We start from the raw sequence: 17,812 nt of genomic DNA, 5'->3' as shown, positions 1-17,812 counted from the left end.
CGATGTCGTATGCGGTGTCGGGGCCAGCCTTATCCTCCTGACTAGGGTAGGAGGACAGTGAAGGCTTGGCAGGCGTCCATGTGTACTGGCTGGAGGGGCCTATGAACAAATAATCACGTTAGATACGAACAATATGATATTGAAAATAGTAGTAAAAAATGTATAATTGTACCTGCGTGGTACGACGGTGCAGCAGAAGAAGGTCACGCTGACGTGCCGTAGTACGTTGCGGGCGGGGTAGGGCGTGGGGCCATCGAAGACGGATCTGCCTCGTCACCAAAGTAACCTGAGCATAATATTAACTTATTTTGCTGAAAGTATTAGAAACTAGGAATAAGGGTTCCCGGAGTACCTGACTGTGGACGCACAGGGCTCAATCTACGAGGCTGTGTCGAGACTTGTGCAGACGGACCTAATGAATGTTTAATAATAATAAGTAAAGGATATTGTTCAATATTATTCAAAAGTATAATTTGTACCATGTTGCTCCGACCCTCCATGACGTGGTAGAAGGGGTCGTGTGGGTGCCGACACTGAAGAACGTCGGTGCACGTTTGACGGCCGAGACGACTCGACGTGTACACCACTCGTCCTGGGAGGTAGCCCTGCTACATCTGTGGTAGATCGGTAGGAGGTGAGCTTTAAGGCGCGCGTCGTCTTGTCGAAAACCCGTCTAATGAAGCTCGCAACATCCGATGCACTTAGGTGGTGCCCTTGCCGGACGCGGTCCATGGCAGCAGCTGCATCCCTATTTACGTCATAAATGATATCTGTCTGCGGATACGAACAAAAGTGAACAATTAAAGTATACGGTTATGTTCATTCAATATGGAGTACGGACTTCAAAAAGTTACTTACTGCTAAAGCGGCGTCCTCGTCCCAATGCACCGGGTATGTCTCCGTTGTCGACGCGATGTGGGGCCGGACATCCTCAGGGGTGTAGGTGACACGGGTCCGCGTACGTGGTACATACCACTGTAGGTACTCCCTGTAGTTCCGCTCGCTGTGGGGACGTGCCTCCTCAACGATGTCCTGTAGCGCTTGGGCCCATGTTGCCACGTAAGGGGCCAAGCGCTCCGCCCAGAGGTAGCCAGCTGGCTGGCCTTTCCGCGTGTACCTGCATTGAAACCACGGTAAATGTAAGTCACACTGAAACGAAGGTTGCTCAAACTATAATTTTGCAAATGTACCTGTGGACTTGCACGGGGACGGTACGAATGGGGACGAGAGGGAATGCCTGGTGACGGCCAAACTGCCGTATGACGCGGTGCGGTGAGTACTCTTCGACGTAGATGTCGAAGACAAGGGGCGCCCTGGTGAGCCAGTACTCCTCTTCGCGGGTGCACAAGGGTGACAAACTCAACCCTGCACGTGCCTGCACGGACGGAACGCTGTATGGCTCCCATACCATATCGTTAGGACGTAGCCTGTCAAACTGGGTACGAAAATGCTCGTACGCGCTGCGAGGCTGCTCGTGTGCCCAGTGTGGCCGAGTGACAAACATCAATACAAATATTTAGAGACTAACACAATACGAAGGAAACTGTTAATGTAAAATACGTACCCGTCGACGACACCACATCGAGGCCATTGTAGGCGCGTCCTCGTCCGTCTCGCCATACCATTCCTCTGGGTACGGGGAGCGGTCCACCACCGGCCTGCCTATGGCGAAATGCTCGTACGACCATAGCTGAAGAAGAAGTGGACACCCGGCGAAAGTGGCTAGTGCCTCCTTCTTCGTGCATGCGTCGCAGAGCGCCTGATACATCGTAGCAAGAACAGCGGATGCCCAGCTGAACTGCGGTACGTCTTCCGCATCAGCGTCCACTATCGACCGGGCGTACGGCACAAGCGTCCTTGTAACCAGGTGGCCTTGGCCACTAGTGAACATCACCCACCCAAACAACCAAAGCAGGAAGGCTTCCAAATGTCTCGAGACTGCATATGCGGTGGCGTGTGGGTGTATGTACGCCGGCTGCACATATGACTGGTGTCAGAAAGGATCATTACGACATACTTTGTTAGTATTCGATAGGTTGTATGTTACTGTACCTGGAACTGTAGGATCCACTTCTTCGTTGGCCCTCGTGCATTGGATAAGAACTCAGGCACGTAGGGGGGTGCGTCCGCCTTTCGCTCCACCAGCCCAAATCCCTGATGCATGTCGTTCATCTAGTCAGCCTGCATATCGATGACCCCAACCGCAGCTCCTGCGTAAGGAAGGCCTAAGAGGTAGGAGACGTCCTGCAGGGTCGGGGTCATCTCTCTGCACGGGAGGTGGAACGTATGTGTCTCCGGCCTCCAACGGTCAACCAGTGCTGCTATTAGCGACCGATTGAAGTAGAAACGATAGGCCGCAACCTCGGGGTTCTCCGTCGATCGGGCCTCGACCAACCGGCAAAGCGGTAGGAGTCCGGCCGCTGCCAACCTATAAGTATTGCAGTATATCAATAATATGTAACAACAACAGTGATATGACAATTTCGTATCAAATTTTCTAAGTACCTGTGGCTCCATCGCTCGTCTATCGTCAGCAGCTCTCCAGGGCCTCGTGGGCAAAACACTCCTAGCTCCGTCTGGTGCTCGGCGGATAAGAAGCTGCGATGCTTCTTGTCCACGGTAGGGTCCAAAAGCTCGGGGGTCGAAGGGTGAGCCATCTCTGTATTTGAAAGACATGTACATTAATACATTGATAAATAAATACAACAACAATATACTTTGAATGCAAATTAACTATATGCAAAATTAACAAATATTAAAATGGTACAAAACTAGCTCAACACACATGAAGCTCACCTAGACAACAGGTGCATCACCGCCTGCATTTTTGGGACAATATTTATAAGTGTGACCTACTTCATTGCACTGACTGCATCGCTTAATCCTAGGGCCAGCCTTGGATTCATCCATATCGTTGTGAATCCGACGAGTTTGGCTTCAGCCCGGTGCGTTCTTCATCTTTCCCAAATCAGGCACATATATTCTTGCAGGCCCTGGGTTACTTGTAAAAGTGTCAACAATGCCGTAACCATACAGCTCCTGGTTCCAGGTGTTCAGTATTTGATCTTTCATGAAATATTGTGACACATATTGCCTGGGAAGCATATGGTGCTCCGTGCACGCAGCTATGACGTGTGTACAAGGTTTGTGGAGTAATTGTGGCTTCTGACAACTACATATGCATGTCCCACTCCTTAGCACACACTCTTGAACATGCCGCTCACGTCTACCCCCCTCCGACCCTTATCCCAACACAGGACACTGAACCTGTGCTCTGCAGTGCCCTGTTGACTTGCCCGATGCATGTGGGCCTTCCTATTTGCCTTCTCCATATACTCACATAGCATTCGCCTGTAAAGCATACGATTGTCCTCCATTACAACCTTAGCAGCTGCATACCGATCAATGAAGTACTTGCAGGTCCCATGCAAAATGTCTTCTACAATTCCAACTAGTGGTAGGGATCTCATTTCTCGCATGACCCAGTTATAAACCTCTGCAAAGTTTGTAGTCATTACTCCATATCTGGCACTACCACTGTTGTACAGCAGAGCGCATTTTTCATTCGGCTCATTGCGTATCCACTATGAAAAGCTCCTAATAGATGAGCCCGATCTCCTTACAATCTGCGGAGTATCAGTTGGAAGAGGACCGAGAGCTATTGGTTCCTCACCGTTAGGTGCAGCCTCCGCAGTTTGTTTAAGAGTCAGTTCATCAAGTCTTGCCCATAATGCATTGAACTTACGTTGCTGGTTCTGACTGTACAACTTCTTAAAGAGCTTCATTAACTCTTTGTTTTTAAACTGTCTGTAGAAGTTCGCACCCATATGGCGCATGCACCACCTACTTTTGAGATCTGGCCACTGTACTGGTACACCCCGTCGCATGCTACCATGTTGCATATCCAGCAAAACCTGCAACAATCCTGCATGTCTAGCATGAATGAGACACACATCTTGTCGGTCAAGAACAATTGCATGCTTAACCCGCTCTAGGAACCAATACCAGCTGTCCCCGTTCTCACTCTCCACGAACGCAAACCCTAGTGGCAGGACTTGGTTGTTACCGTCGACCCCTATTGCAGACAAAATCTGCCATTTGTACTTCCCAGTCAGGAATGTTCCATCTAGGCATATGATGGGTCGGCAATATCTAAATACTTTGATAGTTGCAGCGAATGCAAAGAAAGCACACTGCAACACTCTTTTTTCGCTGTACTCCACATCAGTAGAGGGGTAATGCTTGATATCATAGTAGCTGCCTTGATTTCTTGCATAAATTGTGGCTAATTAACGAGGTAGATTGTGATACGAATATTCATATGTACCAAACCTCATCTCAATAGCCTTTTGTTTCGCCCTCCATATCTTCACATAGTTTATTGTGTACTGGAACCTTTGCTCAATAGCACGAATTATTGATCGTGGCTCATACCTTAGGTTGTGCACAATCTCTCCGTACATAACATTTGCAATGAAAGCAGAAGATAGGTTCCGGTGGGCGAACTCTATTTTCTCAATGTGACAATTATGTTCCTTAACTATTGAGCATTGCCAGTAGTCTGCCCATTTCCCTCTGAATGCGTGCACCAGCCAAGGGCACTGAGGCACCAAGCACTTCACATCATACTCTCTTTTACTTGATTTAACAACCTTGAATTGCCTATGAAGAGACAGCGACTAGAATTTCACTGCATCAATAACCGCCTCTTTTGTAGGGTACATAGCACCCTATGACACCTCATTCTCATGGTACTGCCACGGTGTCTGGTCAGCCTCGCTAACCACCAACTTCGAAAATTCTTGATCCCGCCACTCTGCAGGAACTGGAGCATTACCCTCCTCATCAGAAGAATCCCCATCGGCAAGGCCTTCCTCCAACTCTTCATCCTCCAAATCCATATCTTCAATGATGCTAGGGATGTGCTCTCCTTCATCAGCTACACCCATCGGCTGTAGCTTTGGAACATCATCAACCTCCTCCCTGGACCCTACATTAGCCGCCTCTAACTCATCTTCCACTGCCTCACTTGGTCCTGCTACTGCTTCTGCAGAGTTCACCTCATTTTGATATTTCAGGTACGCCTCAGCTAACAAAACAAGTGGCAGGCCACGTTCACAGGATATATCTACATACTGCCTCCAAGTTGATGTGGCTTCGATGGGAACAAGCTCACCAAAGTATCCATGACTAGCACGACTCAGGAAAGCTTTCAACTTCAGCTCATATTGCTGCAGATCCAGTTGAAAAAACCGCATGAGCTATTTGCACACACCCACAATAGTCTTCTCATTAGCTTTACTAAGCCCTTCATAACATGACGAAATCCAGACAGATCTACACCGTTGGGACCGTACCTAATTTCACCCTCACCATAATATATCTGAAAAATTAATTTATCTGCCATCCCTGGAAACACCCGCAAACATAACTCATGTTAAGACAACAAACTATATTTCTGATTATCGGATAAAATAATTTTTAAATGCTACCCTAGGTTCGCAAATTATCATCTACTGTTGCCTCTTACGTCCGCAGATACAAATAATATACTAAAAATAATATAATACAAATAACATACTAAAAATAATATACTAAAAATAATATACTACAGATAACATACTGAAAATAATATACTAAAAATAATATTTTATATTGAACTGCTATCGTACCATTTTCTAAATAAATTTGACAATTTTCTAAACCCTAGGTCATAAATGTCTAAAACCTATGTCATATACTACTACTGCACTAATTAACAACAATAAAAAGGAAAAAAAGATTTACCCAAAATTTTTCTTCAAATCCGCGGTCCAAATACAGCAGAGCTTCACCGACCTCTCTTCCTCCCCTCTCCTCTCCTCTCTTCTCCTCTCTCTTCTCAACTTTTCCTTTTTTCCGATTTTTATGGTTTTTTGGCTATTTTTTGGCCTTTTTATAGTAGCAGGGCGCGGGAGGGCGGTGCGGCGCGACGGGCGGGGAGGAGCCCTTACCGCCCCCTAAGAGGGCGGTAAGGAGCTCTACCTACTCCCTTAGGGCGCGGTAAGCCTCTGGGCCGGGCGGGAAGGCCCCACCCGCCCTCTAAAGGGGCGGTTAGGCCTACCGCCCTCTTAGGGGGCGGTTAGGACCTGTAACCGCTCTTTCAGAGGGCTGCAGCTCCCTGAGAGGGCTGCAGGCGTCTAGTTTTGCAAATATCTTCGCCAGAAATCTATTTATTTAAATTTTAACTTAAAAAAATATAAAAATAAAAAACTCCTCTTAGTGGACTACAACTATCGCAAAGTAATAGCCTAACGCTCTAACCTGCATAGGCCAAGTCCTAATTGCAAATGGTGCAACTTCACGTGCTCTTTATATGCACAGTATATCTTGATTGTCTATCGCTCTCACCTGATAATAATCTATATATTAATTTTCTTATATATTTTATAATTTTTTATCTACTTTTTAGTACGAATCTTAACATAAATAAATAATCCTAATAAATCATATGCTCGTATACTTAGTGGAATTTTTGTGTCCTTATATATAGCATCTATAAAAAAAATTGTATCACCCGCTAGTCAAGATCATTTAACACTCAGGGCATGCAAGGCATGGTATCTAATAAGCAACTTAATAAATCATCGATCATATATACGAACGTGTCACTCAAAGTATTTCTTTAAATAAATCTTATGGAACTATCTTCCTTTGACCAATTTAAATAGTTGTGTACATATTAACAAAAAAAAAATAAGTTTGATTGCCGAAATTGTAACACGCTGTACATTATACTAAGCGGATTGGCGCTCCTACGCCACACCCATTTTTTTGTTACACAGAGCATGACAAAATAAGACTAAAAAAATTAGATTGACCATTTTTGGACATCTCAATATTTATTTATAAATTTATCAATATTTAACAGATTCATTTAATTATGAAGAAAATAGTGGTACTTTCATGTATGTACATAATTTTAACATGTAGACGATAATAATACGAACATAACTAAATTTGTTTCATATTTTTAAAAGTTTTAGATATTTTCCTATGTATTTTAGATTATTTTAGTTGATTTATCAATATAACTATTATTTCTTTTGCTATTTTTCTGGAATTTCGGGAAAAAAAATCATGTGTAAGTGTGTATGTATATATATACACACACACATATACATATATGTACACATACGGGAGACTTATATAAACAGTAGCTACAGTAGCTTGACCTAGAAGTGCTCTAATTCTTATACCTTTAATATATGTAATAGATTAGTTCACTTAGGAAGGGATCAAAAGACAAAAAAGAGGAGAAACACAAGATCTCAGGAGATAAAATAGTACTGTGCTCCAAGAAAAAACAAAAGAAGCAAAAATAAAATATAAGAAAGGACGCTTTCTCATGCCGCATCATGTATCTGGATACATTTTTGTGACTTCTCACAAACCAGGGAGTACACAATTTTCTTTGCATCTCTTGTGCTCTGAATTGCTCATTATAACCTCAGATTTGCTTCTCTTTATATGCTTTTTAGTGCTAAAACAATTGTTGTTCATTGTCAACCTCCTCTTGAGAAAAATTAAGGTATCCATGGAACATGTCAAGAGAAGAAAGCTGAACTGGATATATTAATCATTTCTGCTGCACATATAATAGTCATTGTATGTGCATGGATAAATAATTTCCGCTTAAGCTAATAAAAAATTGTAGCACTTTATCATGTGGTGATATAGAGTTTCAGATTGTGAAAATTACATTATCATTAGTTTCATCACCATCATAATTCATGATTGAAAATATATAGAATTGCCACCTGATTGAAATTACAAGAAATGATAACTTATTAAAGTGTATGAAAAAAATGTTTATGAATAATTATAAATTGCTCAAAGAACATATAGAATTTATCCATAAATTTCTTAATGAAACCATATAGAATTGCTCAGAAGAAAAGAAACACTGAATTCTTAGACAACAATTATTAAATTGGAATACAAGCCAGTATGGACTTAAAAGGAAAACTCAGATCTAGGAATTCAAAAGAGCAACTTTGGTCTAACTTACAAGCAAATTTATTTCAGTTTACAAGCAAATCCGTGTGAACTCAGAGAAAACTTTGTTCTAATTCATAAGCAAAATCTATAGGATTTCAGATATAAACTTTTTTTCATTTTATATGCAAATTTGTATGAACTTGGAGAGCAAACATGTTTCAAATTTCAAGCACAAACTCAGATATCCAATTTGTTTTAGTTTACAAGAAAATATATACAAGTCAAAAGAACAAATTTGTTTCATTTTACAAGCAAATTTGTACAAACTCAAAGAACAAATTTGTTTCCATTTGCAAGCAAATCTGTTTCAATTTATAAGCAAATATATACAAACCCAAAGAGCAAATTTATATCAATTTACAAGAAAATTTGCACAAAGCTCAATGAGAATAAATCCATGCAGATTCAGAAACAAAATCGCTACAAATTGGCAAGAAAATCTAATTCCCTACAAACTCAGAGAGAACAAATTCGTAGGTAATTCTGCAATTTTATTTCATATGCACCTACATGTTTGACAGCAAAAAACACATGAAAAAAAAGTTTCTAATAAGCAAAAATACCTTCCAGATTTGCTTTATGTGAGTCTGAACTATACTTTATAAATTTCACAAAACAAGATTTTGTCCACGTCTAATGAAATTTGTTATGATGGACCAAAAAATACTTGCAAACCAACATATGACACCATATTCTTGTCATTGTTCATAATTAATTTTGTGCTTTTCGACTAGTCCTATGAACCAAGTAATTCTTAGACACTATGCTAGCACCAAAAAAAAAAAAGAATTTCGTAGGCAGCTGGAGCGAGCACTACTTGTATGCATTCAGGGTGTATTTGGTTTGTTCCCCAACCAAGCTTGGTAAAATTGTGGCTACCAGGTTTCACAAGGATAGGTGAAAAAGTGCATCATATATGACCAAAGGAACATGGACCTGTTAAAATTTGACAACCATACTAAGAAAGCTGGATCCTTTGGGTCATTAATAAAATTTGTCGAGGTGAGGGCAGGGTTCAAAAATTTGATGGTTACCGCCAGAAATGCATGGTGTGGTGAGCGTTGTGCACAGCAGAAATTCCCTACGCTCCTCTCCACAGCCAAAATAGCAGCTTCATCGCCCGTCCGACCAAATCTGCCGCTATCCTATGTGAATCCGGCGTCGGTGCAGCGATTACTGACCGACTTCGACGAGCTACGCGGACTCCCTCACGCAGATCGGTAACCGACGAAGGTGGCTCAGTAACCGCTCTATCTTCTGCGATTTCTCGTGTTTTTCGATCGGTAACCGTGGCTATGGGGTCGGTATGGGATGTGTGCGGTCGATTCCGACGATGCAGTGCGTGATACGCTCGGTTATCAACCATTTAGTAGCACTTTTCGTGTAATATGGTCAGTAATCGGTGTTAGAAGGGCAGCAGTTCGTTGTGTAGTCGATTAGGAAGATGTAGTGGTTGATTCGCTCGGTTATCGACCTTATTACGTCGGTTACCGTATACAGGCGAATGTTTATTCGCGCAAGATAATCGACCATTTACTAGTGATTTTAGGTGCAAATGTTGCTAATATTCATTCAATGGAGTTTATTAGTAGGCTAACCATTGATAATATTCGTTTAATTGAGTTTACTAGCGATTTTAACATGTATGGAGATAATGGTTAGTAGGCTAACCATTGAGTTTTCTTCTTCCAATAGAGAAATCGCAAACTAATCGATGACGGATAGAGATGTGGTGTGGCAGCACGGGGACAATTTGGTCCTGGGGTTTAGGTGCAATTACTGCAACAAGGAAAAGAAAAGCGATGGTGCCACAAGGTTGAAAGAACATTTAGCAGGACGCGGATCGAATGTTATACATTGTGATAGGGTGCCTCCAGTTGTGCGTGATTATTTCAGATGTGAGCTGGATAGAGCAAGAGATAAGAGGAACGGAAAGGCTGAGGAGGGGGTTTGAAGGCAAGAATCAGCAAGAGTTCAGGTAGATTTGACAAGCGACAATGAGGACATGAAAGAGGAATGACTCAATCAAGGGACGAGGAAAAGTTCAGGAGGAGGGCAGGCGAGTCTTATGAGCGTGGAGGTGGTAGTGGTAGTGACAGAGGGGGCTCTGTATTAAAGAGGATGCTTAGGAGAGCATCTTCAACAAGGGAGCTACCACCAAGTGTCAGAGATTGCAATGTTGCTTTAGCAAAAGCCCCTGTGCAGCCAAGGATTGACACTGGGTCATGGAGCGCGAAGGGAAAAGAAAACGAAGGAAGCTATTGGTTTGGCATGGTCCAAATTTTTCCACACTTCAGGCATTCCTAGTAGAATGGTTTGGCATGGTCCAAATTTTTCCACACTTCAGGCATTCCTAGTAGAAGGGCGGACGATGCATTCTTTGTCACTGTAGTGAAAGAAACACAGAAATGGGGTGAGTGATTAAGTTTGTAATGAATTTCTTGTTGTCATACAGGGTGGCCATGATGGACCACAAGATAGTGGGAGCTATTCTAGCAGTTATGGCATGGAGAGTAGTTCTGGATCTTATCCATACCACTATCCCGTCCCCGATACTTAGTCAGAGCTTCCTATTCAGTGGGTCTATGAGTGGCAAGACCCTAAGTTTTATGCCATTTTGCAAGGACAATGGTCAACCACTTCTGCATGGACGGGGCAAACTTGGATAGAGTTTAAGGCAGAGTTGTTGTCTATACGACGGATAATACTCATGTCCACCGAGGAGTACAATATAACTGAATTTAATCGCCCCCCAAGCTGGTGGTTCTAAAGGTAATGAAAATTTACCTTTTTGCAACTACTTTATTTTCATACCATGGTATTATCCTAATTTTTTTCATCTCCTAGGTTGCACATGGCGTGTATACTATGCAAACTACATTTTAAGCATCAACAATCACTTTGGTAAGTACTGATGGATGGCATGTGGTTACGTTTTTAGCTTTACTACAGACAATTCAATATATATTTATTAATTTGAGGCGCTGCATATGTAATGTAAGTATATATTCGATGAAACAATTATATGTTCGTGCTCGTATTGCTATTAGTATCTATTTGTTGCCTTGGAAACTGGAAACTTCCAAAATATAAAGGTCATGCCAAAAAATTTTCTGATGTTATAAAACATTGCAAATGTCGTGCCACATTTGTTACTATTTTTTCCCTGGTTTATCGGTGATGTTTTGTGTTTTTATGATTTTCCTACAGAATTATTGATAACGTGTTCATACCGCTCGGTAATCGCTCAAAATCGATCGGTTTTCGTTGCAAATCAGTCGGTTATTCGAAGCTCGATTATCACGTAAATAGCTCAGTTTATCGCAAAAACCGCTCAGTAACCGGTCCAATTCGACCGGTTACCGAGAGGTCAATTTCACAAATTTTTTCCCAAATTTTAAATTTTATCAAACGAATTTTGTCTGAATTTTATTCAAATTTCGAGCGGTTATCGCGGTTATTGCGAACTTTCGGTAACCGCTAGAGCTCGGTAACCGTTGGGCTATCGGTAAGTTCAACCTTAGGTGAGGATGCATATCAAACACGATGTTAGTACATATATGGTCTTAGTAAACTACATATTCTACCATAAAATCTGGAATGTGTTAAATATAATACAGATCCTAAATCTAAATGTTTGATATGGATTTTGAATCCGAATCAGAACATTAAATTGCCAAAGTTTGCTGAGCATAGATTAAAAATCTGAAACAGTGCAACTGCATATGTATAGAACAAAGTAACTCATGCTGGGCAGCGACATGCATACCAGGTCCCAAGCTCTTGACTTATGTAAACCTATGAGGTATATTACAAGTTGGAATCTAATCTTATGTACACTTAGTTCCATTCTTAAAGGTGAATTCAACCCTTTCAAACTAATCAATATCAACATCCTTATAATTAAAATTATTGAGGGACTTCTGACCAATGGAAAGATTCAAGAGTTCGAACAGATATTTGTTGACCTCATTACTTGATTACACTAATGGATGCATTAATTATAAAATATCAATGACTAGCATAATTTCTATACTGTCAACAGAAAACCTAGGACATATGTAGGAATCGGTGCTACTAAAACCAAGCAGTAATCCAGACCTAGGACACATGTGGGAGGGTGCTACTAAGACCAAGTAGTAATCACTAAGTAAATTGAAATTCTAAATTTGGTAAATCTCAGATTGATAAGGAAAAAGTCTATTTTTCGTTCCTCAGCTATTGAGATAGTTTAATTTTCGTTCCTCAACTCCAATACCAGAAATCTTTTGTTCTTCATCTTTTAAAACCGTTCAGTTCTCGTCCCTCGACTTGTTTCGGAGTGGTTTTGCACATGTGGCTTCTAACTCAAATCCGACATGACCAGTTGCTGATGACTCAGCAGTCTCTCTCTCTCTCTCTCTCTCTCTCTCTCTCTCTCTCTCTCTCTCTCTCTCTCTCTCTCTCTCTCTCTCTCTCTCTCCCCCCAATTTCCCCACCATGCCGACCTCTTGCCTGCTGCTTGCCTCCATCTTGTTCCTCCTACCTTCATGCTTCATCCCATGTTCCTAGTTGACTGCCTCGAGGTGCGGCATAGCAGTAGCTGCTAAAGTGGTGGTTCGCGCATGTATTTGGTGAGCGAGCAGCAGGTGAGTGAGCGGCAACCATTAGAGCATGAGTAGTGGCAACCATGGCGGCACGATGGCTCAATCAATGGCGCGGATGGAGTGACATAGCTCCAAAAGGGAGGGAAAAGGGCCAGCGAGCTTCATTGCAGCGTGGGGTAGGTCACCATGAGGTCAGACGGCTCATGGGGACCAGATCCATGGTGAGGTTGAGGAGATTGCAGTAATTTGCCACCTCTAGTGAGCTTCTCTTCCCTTCTTCCACTCCAGTAGCATCAACAAGCTCTCCTCTCACTCTCAAGCCCCTCACAGAAGCTCAAGACCCTTGGAAGGCACTCAGCATCCAGCTCCACCATTGTCGCCGCCGCCCAAGCTCCACCTCACCGTCGCCAGCTCAACTCTAACCACCCTAGAGCTCCCAGAGAGCACGTTGAGCACCCTTAGCGTCTTCTCTACCTTTCCCAGCCCTTTTTCCCCCTCTCTGAGCCCTCACCATCCGACGCCGTGTACATCACCTCCGCTGCCTATCTTCTCTGTCGTTGACCACTTGCGGAGCCGCACTAACCGAGCCACACCCCCGGACAGCTTTCCCACACCTCACTAAACCTCCCTAACAGCACCAAGTCCAGGAACAACGGCTCACAACGCATTCTCATGGAGAACCGCCACCACCTCCAACTTTGATGAGCTTGTCCCTCCACTCCGGTCACCGCCTGATATAAGGACCCCACCACCATGTCCGTTATCGTCTGTAGATCACCGTAGGTAGCTCCAAGTCGAGCTCCACCCACTGCAGTCACCGGTGGTGAGCACTGCAGTTGCCGGTGGTGCTGCAGATGCAAGGAATCGAGCAAGCAACACCTCTCATTGGATTAAGGGAAGAAAGCATGGCCAGTGGTGCTTTAGTAGTGCATTGGAGACGTGAAGTTCTATACAGTGGAGCATGAGGTTCCGCGGACTCGAGGATGGTATTTAGGGATGGAGGGGGATGAGGGCATCTCATCGGACTAGTGGGAGAAATGCTCGCCGGAGATGGCGGCGATGGATTGGAAGAAGCAAGAGAAAAAGGAAGTAGAGGGAGGGGATCCTGGAGCACTGGACTTCCATTCCCAGGCATGGCAGTCATGGTAGCTGGCAGCCGGTTGGCTTCTCTGTGAAGAAATAAAGAGAGTTGGGGGAGAGAACGGAAAAAGTGAGGAAGTGGATGATATATGGGCCTAGCCATGGAAATTGGAGAGGAGGAAGATGATGATGCTAACGGGTGGGCTTGAATCTAGGAGAGGCTGACTCAGCATGGCCAGGCCACATGGGATTTAAGTCAGCAACACCACATGTGCAAAACCACTCCGAAACGAGCTGAGAGACAAGAAATGAATGGTTTTAAAAGATGAAGAACAAAAGATTTCTGGTATTAGAGTTGGAGGATGAAAATTAAACCGTATTAATAATTAAGGGGTGAAAAATAGACTTTTTTTCATTGAATAATTATTTGATTTATCCTAGCTACATTGATTGATCAGTAGAATTGGGAAAAATAAGCATCACCTAACATGTAGTTGCCACAGCCCCACAACCTTCTGAACCATGCAAATGCAATCAACCACCGTGGGCTCATTCACAAGCATCACCTCCCACCAATATATGGAGCCATGTATTTCTATCTTTGTTCTTTTTTATTTATCCTTATTGATTTCTTGTGATTTTAAAATATAACTTTAACTAGCATTTTTATAACTTAATATCAACATATACTAATAAACTTGTACTTATGTTAAAGCATTTCTAAAGACAAATATGTCTGTATGGTCGGTTAAATCAAATACAAACTTTTGAAAGTTTTACCACTAATATGTTTAAAACTATTAAGATTGGCCGAATGGTCGGTTTTCTAACGAATTTGCATCATTTTTGAAATACTAGCCTATTTACAATAACACATGAGATGCAGCTTTGAAACGAAATGCCGCGCGGCCTCCTCGCCATGCTGCGCCGCGCCAGCTCCAGCTCCAGCGGCGGCCGCCACCACCCCGGCGCCTGAGCGCGGAAGACCCACCCGCTCGTCCTCAAGACCGGGCGTGCCTCCGACACCCGCGTGGCCACGGCGCTCGCCGTCGCCTACCCAACTCCGGCCTCGTCTCCGACGCGCTCCAGATGTTCGACGAAACGCCGCCTAAGGAGCATGTCCTCCGCAGCGCCATGATCTCCTGCTACGCCTCCCACGGCCTCGCGCGACAGGCCTGGTCGCTCTTCGCCTCCATGCGGAGCTGTAGCCTCTCCGGGGACGAGTTCACCTTCACCTTCAGCGCCCTGCTCCATCCTCCGCGCCACGGCGACGCCGACGCTGAGCTGCTGCTCATGATGGGAGCCCTGGTTCATGGGCTCGTGCTCAGGCTGGGGCTCCTCATGGACGTGGTGGTCGCTACCGCGCTCCTCGATGTGTACGCCAAATGTGGCCGGCTCGCCGATGCGCGCCGAGTGTTCGACGTCATGGTGGTCAGGAATGATGTCTCCTGGAACGCGATCATTGTCTGTTACGGCCGGCACGGCGGAGGCAAGGACGCCGTCGAGCTCTTCCAACGGATGCTGAGAGACGGGTGCTACTGCCCAGATGAGCTCACGCTTGCCAGTGTGCTTAGTTCATGCGCCAACATGGAAGCAGTGAATGAGGCTACTCAAGCGCATGCTTACGCCATAAATAAGGGGTTGCAGGGCTTTTTGTAGCTTGCCAACGCTCTTATCATGGCGTATGGTAAGACCGGTTTCGTTCAAGAGGCGACACGGACATTCGTGATGATTGCCAACCCAGATATAGTCACATGGTCATTCATGGTTTCTTCTTACACGTACCTTGGACTTGCCAAGGATGCGTTCCATGTGTTGAGATAATGCTCCAACAGGGCGTACAGCCTGATGGCATTGCCTTCCTTGGAGTTCTTTCTGCCTGCAGTCATGATGAGCTCGTTGAGGATGGCTTTCTGTACTTCCTTATGTTGATGAGGGACTACCAAATTGCGACAAGTCCACAGCACGTTGCTTGTCTGGTTGATCTCGTAGGGAGAGCTGGCAGGATTGAAGATGCCTACAATGCTTTAGTCAAACTTTCCTGTGAAAGAAGTGCTGATATTATTGGAGCATTCCTTGGTGCTTGCAAAATGTGAGGCAAAATTGAATTGACAAGGTGGGCAGCTGATATGCAACTATGCCTGGAGCCAAATGAGCCAGTAAATTATCTGCTTATGTCCAACACATTTGCTGCTGTAGGAGATTGGAGCAAGCTTTGAAAAGTAAGAAGTGTGATGAGGGACAGGCGTGGCAACAAGGTGCCTGGTTGTAGCTGGATAGAGATAGATGGAACAGTTCAGACATTTGTCTCCAATGATATGTTTCTCCATCAGTTGTTGGACACGCAACAAATGATGGAACTTACCATTACAGAAGTGCAAAAAGAGTGCGACAAAGACACATTTTGCGAGGATCCAACTTTAATTTCATAATGGAAGTGATATTTTTTTAAGAGTTGATTTGTTCAGCTGCTAGGGATTAGTTTGACACCTGCAACCGTCACAAAGCTTACCAGTGTGATCATTCTCATATAAGTTGAATATGTCTTTATTTTAGAGCATTTAAACTCTAACTGGGTTGCCAAAATTGCCTTGAATAGGTTACTCAAAGATAGAATTTATCTACCATTAGGAATGCAGAGTACGACTATGTTTATTCTGTATTATACTTATTCAAGTATTTGAACAATCAATATAATCTCCAGGTACAAATTGGATGAGATTCTCTGAAAATGCTGTTGATGATGCTGGGAAGTTGATTACAGCTTTGCAAACCTGCTGTCGCATGAGTAAATATGCCACATGATCTTTATTTAACTTCACCAGAATTTATTATGGTACTTGTCTTACTTTTGTCATGAATCAAGGATAAATGGTGTTGACTTGAAACCTAAGAAACTTAAAGAGGATACAGATCCCACCTTGTTTACCAAAACCAAAAGCTCCCTTTAGGATCTGCATTCAATTTTAAACCAATCTATACTCATTTTCAGCTAGAAAATTCTGCTGCACTGAATTTGTGACTACAAAGACTACATCAAGCCAGTACAGGAGGTCTATTTTCTTCTCCCTTCACAAAGTCAATATTTCCTTCCTTTTTTTCCTTATGTAGCTTGCTTTACTCCAATATTCATTGTTTTATGCTTAGCTGAAATGACTAATGGTGGACTTAACTGCAGAGTTGAATGCACGGGTCACATTCATGCTATGGTTTCTACATCCGAATCAGTTCATGGCGTAGGTTCTCAAGATAACCATGGAGTTGCATGATCAGTTGAGTATAGTTTTCCTCTTCTGATAAAAACTCCTTACTGCTGTTCAACTCTAAATTCAGGAATGTGTTTTTTGCTGTGCTGGTTATTGTACCACAGTGCAACACAAGGAAGCTGTGATCAAGACTCACCCGATGAACTTACTGAACGAGAGGGCTCTGAAGTCCTTAGATGGAGTAAGACATATTTGTTTTATGTTATGATTTTCCTCTTTGGCGCCGTAGACCAGTTTTTTTTGGTTTTAACGTAAAGACTACTCTTGAACACACGAATAGACCAAAAAAATGTGTGATTGAATTGACATACTGAGATTTGTAATATTTGTTGATCAGAATATAAGTTTTAGAGAGGGACCACAGGAGGGCATACAAGGTGAGATTCATGTATATGTTAAGATTTTCTGTCAACCGTGAGGGGCTGTTTGGAAGAGAAGGTTGCTCTAGTATTTTTTTTTTTAGTTCAAATTTGAACACAATCCAGTTTGTGTTCAAACCCTTACTATGTAAATGTGCCCTAAGAATAGTATAAGAGAAGTCTGATTCCAATGAAATCTAAACAGCCTAATAGGGAAGAACACTTAATGTAAAAAAGGAAAGTGTATAAGAAACTTGTCTCCAATGCTATCTATTTATCTTCCAAAGGATCCTATTTGTCTTCTTGTGCAGGAAAATCCAAAGAGGAAAGTTTTTTGTGGTGACTTTTATCCTTGTACATTTCCCCAAGATCCTTGGTCACTAAGGTAACAGTAACAGCCACCTGCTAATCTTGTCAAGATGTTGGACTTATCCTGGCAATTTCCACTAATCTTGCGTCACAAGGAACTTACCCCTCCACT

The 17,812-nt window shown here is 43.2% G+C and overlaps 1 pseudogene; it reads left to right on the top strand.

Moving 5' to 3' along the window:
• The first annotated feature begins 13,676 nt into the window (after positions 1-13,676).
• Positions 13,677-17,422, top strand: LOC133904485 (pentatricopeptide repeat-containing protein At2g46050, mitochondrial-like; annotated as a pseudogene).
• The last annotated feature ends 390 nt before the right edge of the window (positions 17,423-17,812 follow it).

The sequence above is a fragment of the Phragmites australis genome, chromosome 22, assembly GCF_958298935.1.
Source record: "Phragmites australis chromosome 22, lpPhrAust1.1, whole genome shotgun sequence".
Classification (NCBI taxonomy): domain Eukaryota; kingdom Viridiplantae; phylum Streptophyta; class Magnoliopsida; order Poales; family Poaceae; genus Phragmites; species Phragmites australis.
The sequence above is the reverse complement of the archived record's forward strand: the minus strand, read 5'-3'. Positions and strand labels throughout refer to the sequence as shown.